This window comes from Akebia trifoliata, chromosome 15 (assembly GCF_017979445.1).
Source record: "Akebia trifoliata isolate Shusen 1 chromosome 15, ASM1797944v1, whole genome shotgun sequence".
Taxonomy (NCBI): Eukaryota; Viridiplantae; Streptophyta; class Magnoliopsida; order Ranunculales; family Lardizabalaceae; genus Akebia; species Akebia trifoliata.
The window spans coordinates 18537206-18549919 of record NC_141389.1 but is presented as its reverse complement, the minus strand read 5'-3'; the positions used below and the strand labels follow the sequence as shown (position 1 = coordinate 18549919).

Here is a 12714-nt window from a genome sequence, read left to right as displayed (position 1 = left end):
CAGCCATTGCTGTTGTCGTAGGGTAGAAAAATGGCTAATAGTTGATGTCGTATCACCCAGAACAACCATTGTTGTTGTTGTAGGCAAAAATGATGCTATTAGAGGTTGTCGCAGCACCCAAAACGACAACTATTATTGTCTTAGGACACCAAGCACTAGCATAGTTGCTGTCGTATACACCTAAGCAGTCATTGTTACTATTGTAAGGCCGAAACAATGCTAATAATTGTTGTCGCACACCCTAAAAATAGATGTTCAAGCTGTAGTTATGAATCAATAAGAATAATAGAACAAAAATATAAAAACATTGGCAAGCAAGGGTCGTTCCACAAAGACAACGCTATCAAATTATCTTTCTAACTTAAAACTAATTAAAGACTACGAGTAACCAATTAAAAATTAATTTAAGAATATTTAATTAAACTAATGAAATATAGAAACTATAATAATAAAAAATATTAAATCAATCAAATCCATCCTAACAAATATAATAAATAAAATAAGTTCGAATCATTTTTATCTCAATCTACTCAGACAAAGTTAATGCCTATAGATCAAAAAGTGAATCTGATTTAGCACACACAATAATTAAAAACGATGATTCCTTTTTAAATGAATAAATATAAACATCTAAAATCAATTACCAGAACTAAGCATAATTTAACTTGACCTTATCTAAGTAACCATTAATATTTTCGATAATTTAAAATAGACATTCAATACTTATAAACAAAAAGTAAATCAATTAAGAACATTAAAACATGATAGATTTAGAACAAGTTCATTTATTATATTTTGCTTTAGCTTCATTGACCTCTTTAATTGAGGTTTAGCCAAGAAACATTATAAAATCAATCAAAAAATAAAATAAAAAGGGAGAAATGAGAAAAGAAGAATTTATCTTTATTGATTTTGAAACTGAATTTAGCAAAGTTTCCTTACAAAATCAAACTTAAGAAAAGAACAAAAAAATAAAAACCCAATTCTAAACTATTCACAGATTTTTCTATCTTTCTCTACATCTTCCTATCCTCTCTATTGAGATCTAGTTTGGTCCCTTATTTATAGACACTAAATTAGGATTTTTTGAGGTTTTGAATAACTTTTTAAATTCACACGATTCTATAACATGATTTTAATCAAAATATTTTTTCGTCGCTAATATACTGTACGAATCTTGAGGAGAGTCATGCATTATTCATCACATCGCCCTACCCAACCTAGGCACCATGGTCCATGAGGTCACATTGGGTCTGGGTCTTGGTTTGTTGACTTTATTCGGATCCGTGATCGTAATGAATCCTTCGACTTTTATCTGATTCGTCTCCAGAAATTTGTGATTTTTTCCTGTTACACGAAAATAATTGTAATTAGTTTCAAAATACATTATTTAATTAAAATTAATAATTATTATAGGCTAACAATGAATTATATCTAATTAGAGGATTTACTGTAGATTTTATCCATAAAGTTTATGAAATTAGGAAATATTGTCCTCAATATGCAAATAATAAGGAAATAGAGATAAATGTTATATCACACCTGAAATGGATTGAGCATTAATGTACAAAATATTGTTACGGCTGATTTGAAAAGATTTAGACATAAAATGATAATGTTCGAAATAGTTTTGCATTAAATAAATCCTACCTAAAATAGAAAAACAACCTAACTATTCCTAATATAAGAAATAAAGTTTCCTCAATTGGTTAGTTCAGATTGAGAGAAAGAAGGAAAACTAAGGTTCTACATAGAAGTATAAACAAAGAAATCCTAACTATACTACTCATCCTAAAAAAAATAAAAACATAGGGTTGGCTCCCAAAAACATTAAGTTTAACGTCTTCATTCAGGCCTATCAAAAGGTTTAATTCCTAGATATTTTCCTAACATTTAATTTGATAGATATCTTGATCGACTTCCTACCTCTAATGATAATCAAACAAATTTGTATCGTCTTAAAAACATGCAGAGTATTTTGCAAAATGATCAACATCTTATGTATGTCCTCAGTCATCACCTTGTTGTAACAGTTCTCAACCATCGTGTTCCCTAAAAAAATAAAGATTGTAAGACAAACTAGGTCTTTGCAATCTTGTAGAACTATAGACTAGATGGGATACGAAGTTTGATTTTCCGTACTGACCTTTAAAGAAGTTTCGCACTTGGTAATGGTCAGATTTTCATAATTTTTCCCTGATTCCTCTTGGACAACATTCTCCTCTGATGGTGGATCAGTTTCCTTAGCCATACTTGTACAATCATTGGGAATTTGAAACACAAGTTGGCTCTCGAGGGTTATCTCATTTGAAAATTGATCATTCTCTCTTTGTTTTAAGATTAGCTGGCTTAGTTGGAATTCAACAATTACTATGGTTGGATCTGAAATCTCATTGATTTGTGTTTGGACTTCAATTGATAAGGGTTTATCAATCATTGATAGACAATCATCAAATTCCTCAGAATGGAACTGGTTGCTAATGGTATTTTGAAATAATGGTGGATTTTTTGAGATTGAGGTATCCTCAATTTCGAATTAATCAATTTTTCCTTCTTCTAAAAATAGTGCTAGATGACTCAACTGAGTTCCCAAGCTGACTAAGGCTAGACCAATGTCCTGTTGTTGTTGATTTAACAATTCAGTCATAAAGGACTCTAAGGACAAATAAGAGTGATTGACTTTGACTCTGGTTCTATAACTTTATATTCGAAGAATTGTTAAAAATTATAGGATTGTTGGAGAATTATGGTTGGATTCAACATCGAGGTGTCATGTATATATAAATCCTCATGGTTACCAAAGTGACTACCTTGGGTGAACTCGTTCTGTCCAGATATGGTATTCAAGGAAAATCAATTATCTATGTGGTATGGTTGGTTAAACGAAGTAGGTATCGGCATCCAATAAGAATTTTGAGAATTACGCATATTAGCCTACATAGACTCCATGACGATGATTCTCTCTTAAACTCGATGACGATGTAAATCTACTTGAGGTTCTATAACTATTTTAACATACAATACGGACCCGCACAGAAAACAAGAATAAATTCACACAATGCTTTATGGGTTCTATAGACTAGACAACCCCTAAGTGTTTCAAAGGAATACTCTGAGCTTCCAACCTAGTTCTATGAAATCAGAGTTAGGCAATTTAACCCCCAGATGAGTGGCGGTGCACAATACGAAGTAAGGGCACTCTTAAATCACATCTTCGTCTAGAATAGAGGTAGTCTATCCCCCTAATACAGTAGGGTACAACGGGGAAATATCTTGCTTAGGCACTGACCTTGATCAAGAAATGCAATTGGGGCAACTCAAACTAGCTTTATCTATTGAGCTCGATGAGACCTAAAGTCAAGTCTAACCAAATTTTAATTAATTTTTTGTTGTGAATTCAATTCTCCCTAAAAAGACAAGAAATCGATGATGAAATCTAATTCTTATCTTATAATGTCATCCTCGTAAGGGTGCCCTTTTTACTAGGTGTAAATCCAAGTATGCAAGAATAATCAAATAAAAGCAGTACAGAAACCCATTAACTGAAATTTCGTGGGAGGAACAAGTCTTACCTCTTGTTCTAGACGGGGGATGTACTAGTTGAGTTGACTCGGGCCACCGACATCAATTTCAGTGTACGAACCCGAAAGGCCGAGACAGTTACATCCCACTATCATCCTTCCCTAAATTTATTACACTCCGAGCCTTCTCGGATTAATAAAATAAAATTTAAACTTTTAACTTTGAACTTTGTAAAAGTAAAACCTACTACAAGTTTAATCTAAAAGGAAAAAAGAAAAGTTGTTTTTTTGTCAAAGAAACAGATCCGGATGGTAATAAATTCTCCAACCACGTCATTTCTCGTCAAATCCTTCGACTAAAAACAGAAGACAAATCATAGTCAAAAATCCATAAAACCTACTATTTCATTCAATTCTTGGAATCTACAAAATTTCACTGTAAAAAATCCGAGATGTGAAACTCGAGGTTTGATCGCACCGCTCAGGTTGACCAAGGCACCGCAGTGAAATTCTGACAAAAAAAAGAAAAAATTTAGGATTTTGCTCGCGTGTGATTCAAAAATCCAACAAATTTTTTTTCTAATTTTTCTACAAAATAAAACTTCGATTTGTAGAAATCTTAATCGGAATTTTATTTAAAATGTATTAGATCAAACCGTTGTCCCCGACAGTGGTCACCAATTTGTTCAAGTTATAGTTATGAATCAATAAGAATAATATAATAAAAATATAAAAACCTTAACAAGCAAGGGTCGATCCCTAGAAACAACCCTATCCAATTATCCTTCTAACTTAAAATCAATTAAAGACTACGAGTAACCAATAAAAACTAGTTTTTGAATAAATAATTAAACTAATGAAATATAAGAACTAAAAAAAAAAGGTTAGATCAGTCAAATCCACCCTAAAAAAATATAATAAATAAAACAAGTTCGAATCGTTTTTATCTCAATCTACTCAGACAAAGCTAATGCCCATAGATTGGAAATTGAATCTGGTTTAACACACACAATAATTTAAAAGTATGATTCCTTTTTAAATAAATAAATATAGACGTCTAAAATCAATTACAGTAACTAAGCATGATTTAACTTGACCTTATCTAAGATTAAACCATCAGAATTCTCGATAATTTAAAATAGACGTTCAATACTTATAAATAAAAAATAAATCAATTAAGAACATTAAAGCATGATAGATTCAGAACAAGTTCATTCATTATATTTTGCTTTGGCTTCATTGAACTCTCTAACGGAGGTTTAGCTAAGAAACATTATAAAATCAATTAAAGAAAAAAAAAAAAAGGGAAAGATGAGAAAAGAAGAATTTATCTTGATCAATTTTGGAATCGAATTTGGCAAAGTCTCTTTACAAAATTGAACTTAAGAAAGGAATAGAAAAATAAAAATCTAATTTTAAATTATTCAGAGATTTTTCTATCTTTCTCTCCACCTCCTTAAGTTTTGGTCTGAATTCGTACGATGCTGTAACTTGATTTCAATCAAAACTCTTTTCCGCCACCAACATATTGTACGAATCTCGATGAGAGTTACACTATTCACTGTACCGCCCTACTCAACATGAGCACTGCAGTCCATGAAGGCCCATTGGGTCTGGGTTTTGGTCTGTTGACTTTGTTCGGATCCATGATTGCGATGAATGCTTCGGCTTTTTCTGATTCATCTCCAGAAATTTACGATTTTTCCTTATTACACGAAAATAACTGTAATTAGTTCCAAAATACATTATTTTATTAAAATCAATAATTATTATGGACTAAAAATGAATAATATCTAATTAGATGATTTACTATAAATTTTATCCATAATGTCTATGAAATCAGGGTTTTAAAAATCTTTTTCTAGATCCTGATTGACAGTTACTACTATTATCGTAGGGATTTTTTGTTTTTAATTTGGATAAACAAACCCTAACGTAGGGTAGAAACACAACGTAGAAAGATTATCGCAGAATGTGAATAAATCTTTATCACAACCTACGATAAAAGGGAAAAAAAGAAAATTAAAAAACCCCCAAAAGGAAAAAATCGAATGAGATTGCTTTAGGTTAAGATTTAGTTAATAAAGAGGAGAGGAACCAAGGGGGAGGGCAAAATTCCTTGTCTTTGATACTAAATTTTTTTTGAGAAGAATGATAGTCAGGTCTCAATCTAAGAGCTTGACAAGAATTTATAATAATAATAGAGTCAAAAGACAAAACTACCCTTCTAAATAAGAAATAAATAAAAAAAATTACTAAAATAATAACTAAGACTAAAACAACAACTAGACAACTAGATTATTTCCAATACCCTTAACCAACAAAGTGTTAGGCGTAATGGCAAGAGGATCTTGAATTCAGTCCCCCATTGGCTGCCCACACGTGGATTTACCCTGACTTAAATGGTATGTGTGGTTTGTGGGAGTATTGGATGTACCCAAGGGATTTGAGCAAGTTATGGTGCTCTAAGAGGCCAGTTGCCTCGCCCCTACTAAAGGGGCCCACAGATCACAATACTTACCGCGTCAAGAAATAAATAAATAAAAAGATACCATGTGCACCCAAAGAATCAGATTTGTTAAACTAGTCAATATCTCGATGATAGATTTCTCATTACACAACAAATCAATTGCATTTGAAATGTTTTCGAACGCAGATTGGTGACCCAAGGAAATCTTCTATAAAAGCATTTTTTGTTTTGTACTAGACTGATTTCTTGCATTACAAATGATACCCGGAGACCAAGTTAGTGGAAGAATCGAAGGCCAGCTAACAAGGAAATACAACTCCTTCAGCCTAAGTTTATATCAACTGAACGTAAAGAGGGACTGTCAAAGAGATACTTGGTGTGAGAAAACATCTTGTTTCATAGGGCAGTGAGAGCATCTTCAAAAGACTACTTTTCACAATCATGTGAGAATCAAGCAACCAATAAGAATGTGCTCATTTTCATATAATAATCAATCAATAAGAACAATCTCCTTCACAATTACATATAAGATATGATATTAATTAATTTCAGTCCACAATCAAATATATTACATAAAACACAAACTACCCATTACTCCGTGAAGGTTCAAATCAGTGATCCAACTTTCAGACCTAACTTACACACCTTAATCTGAATAACTTGCAAATCGTTCTCTAGAGAGGTTTTCAACACCCTCGACCTGAAACAGTTAATATAAGCTCAATTCTTAAAATGGAATTAAAAACTATAAGTAAATAAAAACGTAGTAAAGGTTAATAGGAAAAAATGTACCGTCTTTTTTTTTTTCATAAGTATAGGCCAAAATAAACCATCAAATGACAGCATTAGAAAGGGACATTGTTGAGGGAATCAACCCCTGAGAAACTGATGAGGGTATCTCTTACTTTGTTAGATCTATTGTTCAAGAAGACCCATCTATTCTTGCAGGCTTGAAGCACGAACCATATTCACCTCATCTCTGCAACAATTCAGTAGGCACAAGGGGCACCAACCAACCAGCTTTGATCAATATCTCCACTACTTTCCAGGAAGAAACTTGCAAACTGATGTCTAGAATGTTGAAATACACTACTGTTTTTTATGGGTAAGGCTGGACATGAATCTGCTACTTCAGTTTTTATTGATCATTTATGTAGCATTTCAAGACCATTTGCATTTCTATGGAAGATCTGTTATGAGTTTTCATCATTGTCAATGCTAGATTGATATTTGGAATCAAGTAAAATCCTAAAATCCTATGACCATTCTCAGATCTCGGACTACATTAAAATGATTTCAGATCAAGTTCCATTGTTGCTATTTGATCCTAGAATAAATATTGTATTCTTGGTCAGACCTGAACAGATCGAGAGCAGATAGATGAGTTTGCAAGAGATTGCCCATCCTGACAACAGTGCAAGTTGATAAGGTCATTGGATGCTAATTGTGGAGTGGGATGTTCAGAGTAGGAGAGATGACCCTAGTGGTCTGCCTAAACCAAATCAATGGTGATCATTTAAGAGAGTAAAGGGAAGCAATATGAATATCACTAATGACCACCACTCTATTTAACATCAGCAAAAGGAATCTAAAAGCAAAATGACAACCAACAGAAGAAAAAAAAATGTAAAAGAATTCAATCAAATCATTAAAATAATGTCACTGGATCTCAGTAGGAAATAGTCATCTTGAATCCATTCTATGGAATTTCAGATAGATAACGCAGTTTAGGAATAACATCACTGATCCAGTAAATTTTAGCATGTCTATAGTAAAAACAATGAAAACGAAGCATCTCAGACTGAAATTTCCCCATAGTTTTCTTCATTAGCAATCAAAGTGCAAGGATAACGAAAGGAAGCAGTACATCATTGATGCTGTCATTAAAGCCCCACCTTTACACCTAAACCAATAAATAAAATAAAAAATATCAAGAATGCAAGCATGTTGATGATATAGGCCAGACCATAATGTCATTAATTGAGAGTCACCATATATGGTAGTTGTATACCACTACCATTATTCAATTCTTTGTAGAGCTAAATCTTATTTCAAGGCATGGGTCTTCAAATTGTACTTGAAGAACAACAAAACGATATCACTAACGTCCACCACTTCAAGTCAGTAAAAGGAAGCTGGAAATAAAAACACTAGTAAAGAATTCAATCAAAATATGAAAATAATATATCTAGGTCACAGTAGGTAGTAGAAATCTTGAATCCTTACTATGGAGTTCCAGATAGATAACATAGTTTAGGAATAGCATCACTGAACTAGAAACAGTACATATGAGAACGAGGTAAAAGAACTATCAAAGCCCCACCTTTACGCTTAAACCAATAATTATAATAAATAAATAAATAAATAAAACAAAACTATCAAGAACGCAGACATGTTGATAATATAGGCCAGATTATAATGTAATTGATTGGAAGGTGTCAGCTGGCTTAGTTGGTAAAGTTTAAGGGCGATAATACCATAGACCTGATTTCAATTCCCGCCATCACCGATTACTGAGCTCATTAAAAACAGGCTTATGGATCAAAAAAATAAATGAATAAATAAATAATGTTATTGATTAACAATAACCACAAATTGTATCGTTATATACTTAACTATTTCAATTCTTTGTAGAGCTATATCTTCTTTGAAGCCACAGGGAGTCTTCAAATCTTCCTTGAAGAACAACAAAATGAATATAACTAACACCCACTCTACTTTAAGCTCAGTAAAAGGAAGCTAAAAGCAAAATGAAAAAAAATAAATAAATAAAAGAATGAAATCAGAACAAGAAAATACTGTCACTGGATCTCAGTAGGTAAGAGTCATCTTGAATCCGATGGAGTTTCAGATAGATAACGCAGTTTAGCAATAGCTTCACTGATTAAAAAAGAGTTGCACTGCATTTGGATAGAGCTTCTTGATGACTTCTGCTCCTTGACATTTTTGCTCTCACGGAGAGAGGTTTTTGCTCTTGCACGGAGAGGTTTTTACTCTTTGTTGATAAGCTCCAAAAACCTGATCTTGCGCAGAGAGGTGTATCCACATAGGGCCTAAGCTAGTGCATGGTAAAATAGAAGAAAACAAGCATCTTAAACTTAAATTTCCCCATTGATGTCTTCACTAGCAATCAAAGTGCAAAGATAACGAAAGGAAGCAACACATCATTGATGCTGTCATAATTGATTTATTAAATCAAATTAAGAACAAAAAGAGGTAGAAGTCAAAACACCACCTTTACACATAAACCAATAATATATAAAAGAACTATCAAGAAAGCAAGCACATTGATAATATAGGCTAGATCATAATGTAATCAATTGAATGGTGCCAACTAGCTTAGTTGGTAAAGTTTATGGGTGATGATAGCATAGATCTAGGTTCAATTCCCGCCTTCACTGAGTTACTGATCTCATTAAAAACAGGCTTACCCATCCAAACCATAATAATAATAACATCTAAAATTAACAATGACCACATACATGGTCATATATCACAAACGTTATTCAATTCTTTGTAAAGTTATATAAGGCATGGATCTTCAGATCTTACTTGAAGAAATCATAACATCCACCACTCCACTTTAAGTGCAGTAAAGGTGAGCTAAAAGGAAAATCCTTGTGTGGATTGGAAATGGACTATCTCAAAAGAAACTTGTGGCTTCCATGACATAATTTTTTATCTCCCGATATGACATTCAAAACTTGAACAAAAGAATATGAATCATAAATGTGATTTCCAATTGAAATATAAAGTTGATGGTCAATCATGGTGTTCACTGTTCCTGTATCATAACAGGAACATTGTTCTACCACATAGCTGACAACCTCATTCATGATGAGATGCATCCAGCCCCAATGCTCTAATAAAAGTAGATAAGTATACAAAGCAACAACAGAATGATGTAAAAACCGAAGGAAACCCGTATGGATGACACAAACCAAGAATTCAAGCACATCAAATGAAGCAAATGACCCACTTTACTCTTTATGAAACACATTAAGGAACAAATGTTTATAATCGGTTTGAGAGTCACTTGGAACCTAACAGAAGAGACCCATTGTGACCCAAGATAAACCAAGACAGCTTCAATCCTCAGTATGATAACTTGGTAGTAGGTGGTGACCGTTAAGAGAGTAAAGGGAAGCAATACGACAGTGGAGTAATGGTTCAATGGAGAATGTGTTGGGGTTTAGCAAGGTGAAATGGCCAACATATCTTATTGTCAATCAATTAAAAAAAATACAAATCTTGTTGTCAAGTCCAACCATGTCACTGGTGGCATCCCACTGAGCGCCCATACCATCACCGCCAACGTGGGGCTACGCTAGTGGTTGAACCTGCAGTAATACAGCATGACATCGATGGACAATAGCAGTATTACTATATCAGTAACATTATTTAATTCTTTGTAGAGCTATATCTTCTTTCAAGGCATGGGTCTTCAGATCTTACCTGGAGAACGACAAACAAATATCACCACTCTGCTCAACATCAACAAAGTGAATAAAGCAAAATGACAACCAACAAAAAAAAAAAAAAAAACGTAAAAGAGTTCAATCAAAATATGAATATACGGTCACTGGATCTCAGTAGGAAATAGTCATCTTGAATCCATTCTATGGAGTTTCAGATAGATAACGCAGTTTAAGAATAACATCACTGATCCAGCAACATTAAGTATGTGCATAGTAAAAAAAAAAAAAAAAACATGCATCTCAGACTGAAATTTCCCCATAGTTTTCTTCACTAGCAATCAAAGTGCAAGGATAACAAAAGGAAGCAGTACATCATTGATACTGTCATAAATAACTTATTAAATCACAATTAGAACAGAGCCCATACCATCTTTTGAGCTTGAATCAAGTTATTCATACTGGAATAACATCCAAACCGGCATTGAGTCCATTGTGTTTGGATTAGCTAAAGATCCACATAACTCAGATCTGCGGGACAAGTCATCTATTGGATATAATAGATGCTAGTCACGAAATCTCATTTTATATGGTGTGACTTTATTGTATAAACATATATGGTGTATATTCTTATTTTTTTTAAGACGAAAAAAGATCTGAAAGAATGAAACCCTAAAGAACTCTCATCTCATCTCATCTCAGTATTAAAGTGAGTTTGCCTTGTTTGAAGTTTGAACTCAATCATGACAAGTTTAGGAACTTGGGATTCATTGTTATTGTTGCAGAGAGAGAGAGAGAACTCATCCAAGAAGATCTCTACCTGATTTTAAATCTAACTTGCACCCCCATTCTCGCTTGGATGAAGGAGTACAGCTAGAATGAAGATTCTGTTGGGGATTTTTCATATCTGATTGATAGAAATTATCAAGACAATGTAAAACGATTGTTGGAATGAGATTTAAGTTTGGAAGTTTCTTTTCTCTTCTTTTGTATTGTTTATGTGGAAGAGAGATTCGTCAGATTACAAGTAGAAGAAACTTACCAGCTAGATGGGTTGCGTGCGCGCAACTTCACACCGGTTGAAGCCTGCGGTAATTGGACACTTGTTGTCTGGAACCTCTAACATATAGACGTTAGAGCTATAGCTCTCGGCAAGCCGTGGAGTGGCACTCTGCCAATAGTGATCTGCCGCACCAACAGAGCGAGAGGCACAAGGTGTTCAGTCGATCCTTTTATTAGGTTGAGAAGAAATTAGGGTTATCAACGGGTCGGTTATCAGTTGGTTCCACGAATACCCATTACCGGAAGCTAAAGGATTATGTTAAAAGACACCATAATTATTCAATTAGGCAACCCGTGTACGAAAAGCACGCCAATAAGGATTAGGGCACCCCCAATAAATGAAAGCACCCAATTCGAACAGTCTTCACTGTCGGAGTTCCTCCAAAAATCCGACGTTCTTCTTCATTTTTGGCCCACTACACATTAATATATACTAGTGGAACACCTTATCGAGTAAGTTTTATTCTTTTTTATTTTCATTTTCTTTCTCACGAGTGGCACCACCACCATGTTGAGCATCATGAATACCACTTGTTCGATACTCTGCTTGAATTTCTACCTTGAGTTCGATGCTTTGTGTTATAGACCACGTGTTCAATGAAATGCATCATCAAACGCTTATGTTGTAGTATGTTTTGATAGATGATTGGTTATTTACATCAAGTGGACGATTGGTGTTATGTGCACTGAGTGATTAATAAAATACATCATCGAACACTCATGTTTTGATAAAGTGGCAATGTTATGGACTAGCATATATGTTACTTTGTCAATTGTGTTTAGGCTATGGTAAGAGAAAAAAAATAAAAAGGAATGCTTTCTATTTCTTCAAATGTAGAACCTCGTTGAGTTCCTTCAACGACTTCTAAAAAAAGGTGTCATGTGTTTGTAGAAGAGGAAGAACATGAAACACATGAAGAACACGAACATGAAGAAAAAAACAAAGATGAATAAGAGGATGAAAAGAAAACGTTGATGAATAAAAGGGAGAAAAAAAATGAAGATGAAGAAAATGGAGCACATGAAAATAAATAATTTCCTGGAAGTCTAGAAGATTCGTCATTGCTCAAAAGTTACAAGAATCATGTACTTTTCTCTATTTAAAATAACAAGGTATTGGATATTTTTTATTAAGTTTATTATACCTAAAAATGAGTGTTTATGTTTATTATAATTTTGATTATGTCGGAACACTCGATTCTATGTTGCTTCAATCATTCACATAAGCTTAAGACGTGGAGTCTGC

General features: G+C 33.5%; 1 long non-coding RNA gene and 7 other non-coding genes across 14 annotated transcripts; all 8 read right to left on the bottom strand.

The window, feature by feature from the left end:
* Positions 1-6435: 6435 nt before the first annotated feature.
* LOC147384480 (uncharacterized) lies at positions 6436-11874 on the bottom strand. 7 transcript variants are annotated; one of them, XR_015172780.1, is made up of 3 exons: positions 11449-11868; positions 11227-11313; positions 6436-10446 (listed from the first exon to the last, which is right to left on the bottom strand). It is a non-coding gene; the product is annotated as an uncharacterized LOC147384480 (long non-coding RNA). The 7 variants fall into 7 exon arrangements; XR_015172783.1 differs by having other exon boundaries at positions 6436-10331; XR_015172784.1 differs by lacking the exon at positions 11227-11313 and having other exon boundaries at positions 6436-8663; positions 8791-10446; positions 11449-11750.
* Positions 7653-7743, bottom strand: LOC147384487 (small nucleolar RNA snoR27). The gene has a single exon (XR_015173168.1). It is a non-coding gene; the product is annotated as a small nucleolar RNA snoR27 (small nucleolar RNA).
* On the bottom strand, positions 7781-7872 carry LOC147384486 (small nucleolar RNA snoR26). The gene has a single exon (XR_015173172.1). It is a non-coding gene; the product is annotated as a small nucleolar RNA snoR26 (small nucleolar RNA).
* LOC147384485 (small nucleolar RNA snoR27) lies at positions 8179-8269 on the bottom strand. The gene has a single exon (XR_015173171.1). It is a non-coding gene; the product is annotated as a small nucleolar RNA snoR27 (small nucleolar RNA).
* On the bottom strand, positions 8795-8881 carry LOC147384484 (small nucleolar RNA snoR27). Its single transcript, XR_015173170.1, has one exon. It is a non-coding gene; the product is annotated as a small nucleolar RNA snoR27 (small nucleolar RNA).
* LOC147384483 (small nucleolar RNA snoR26) lies at positions 9077-9168 on the bottom strand. Its single transcript, XR_015173175.1, has one exon. It is a non-coding gene; the product is annotated as a small nucleolar RNA snoR26 (small nucleolar RNA).
* LOC147384482 (small nucleolar RNA snoR27) lies at positions 10573-10663 on the bottom strand. Its single transcript, XR_015173169.1, has one exon. It is a non-coding gene; the product is annotated as a small nucleolar RNA snoR27 (small nucleolar RNA).
* On the bottom strand, positions 10702-10794 carry LOC147384481 (small nucleolar RNA snoR26). The gene has a single exon (XR_015173174.1). It is a non-coding gene; the product is annotated as a small nucleolar RNA snoR26 (small nucleolar RNA).
* Positions 11875-12714: the final 840 nt, after the last annotated feature.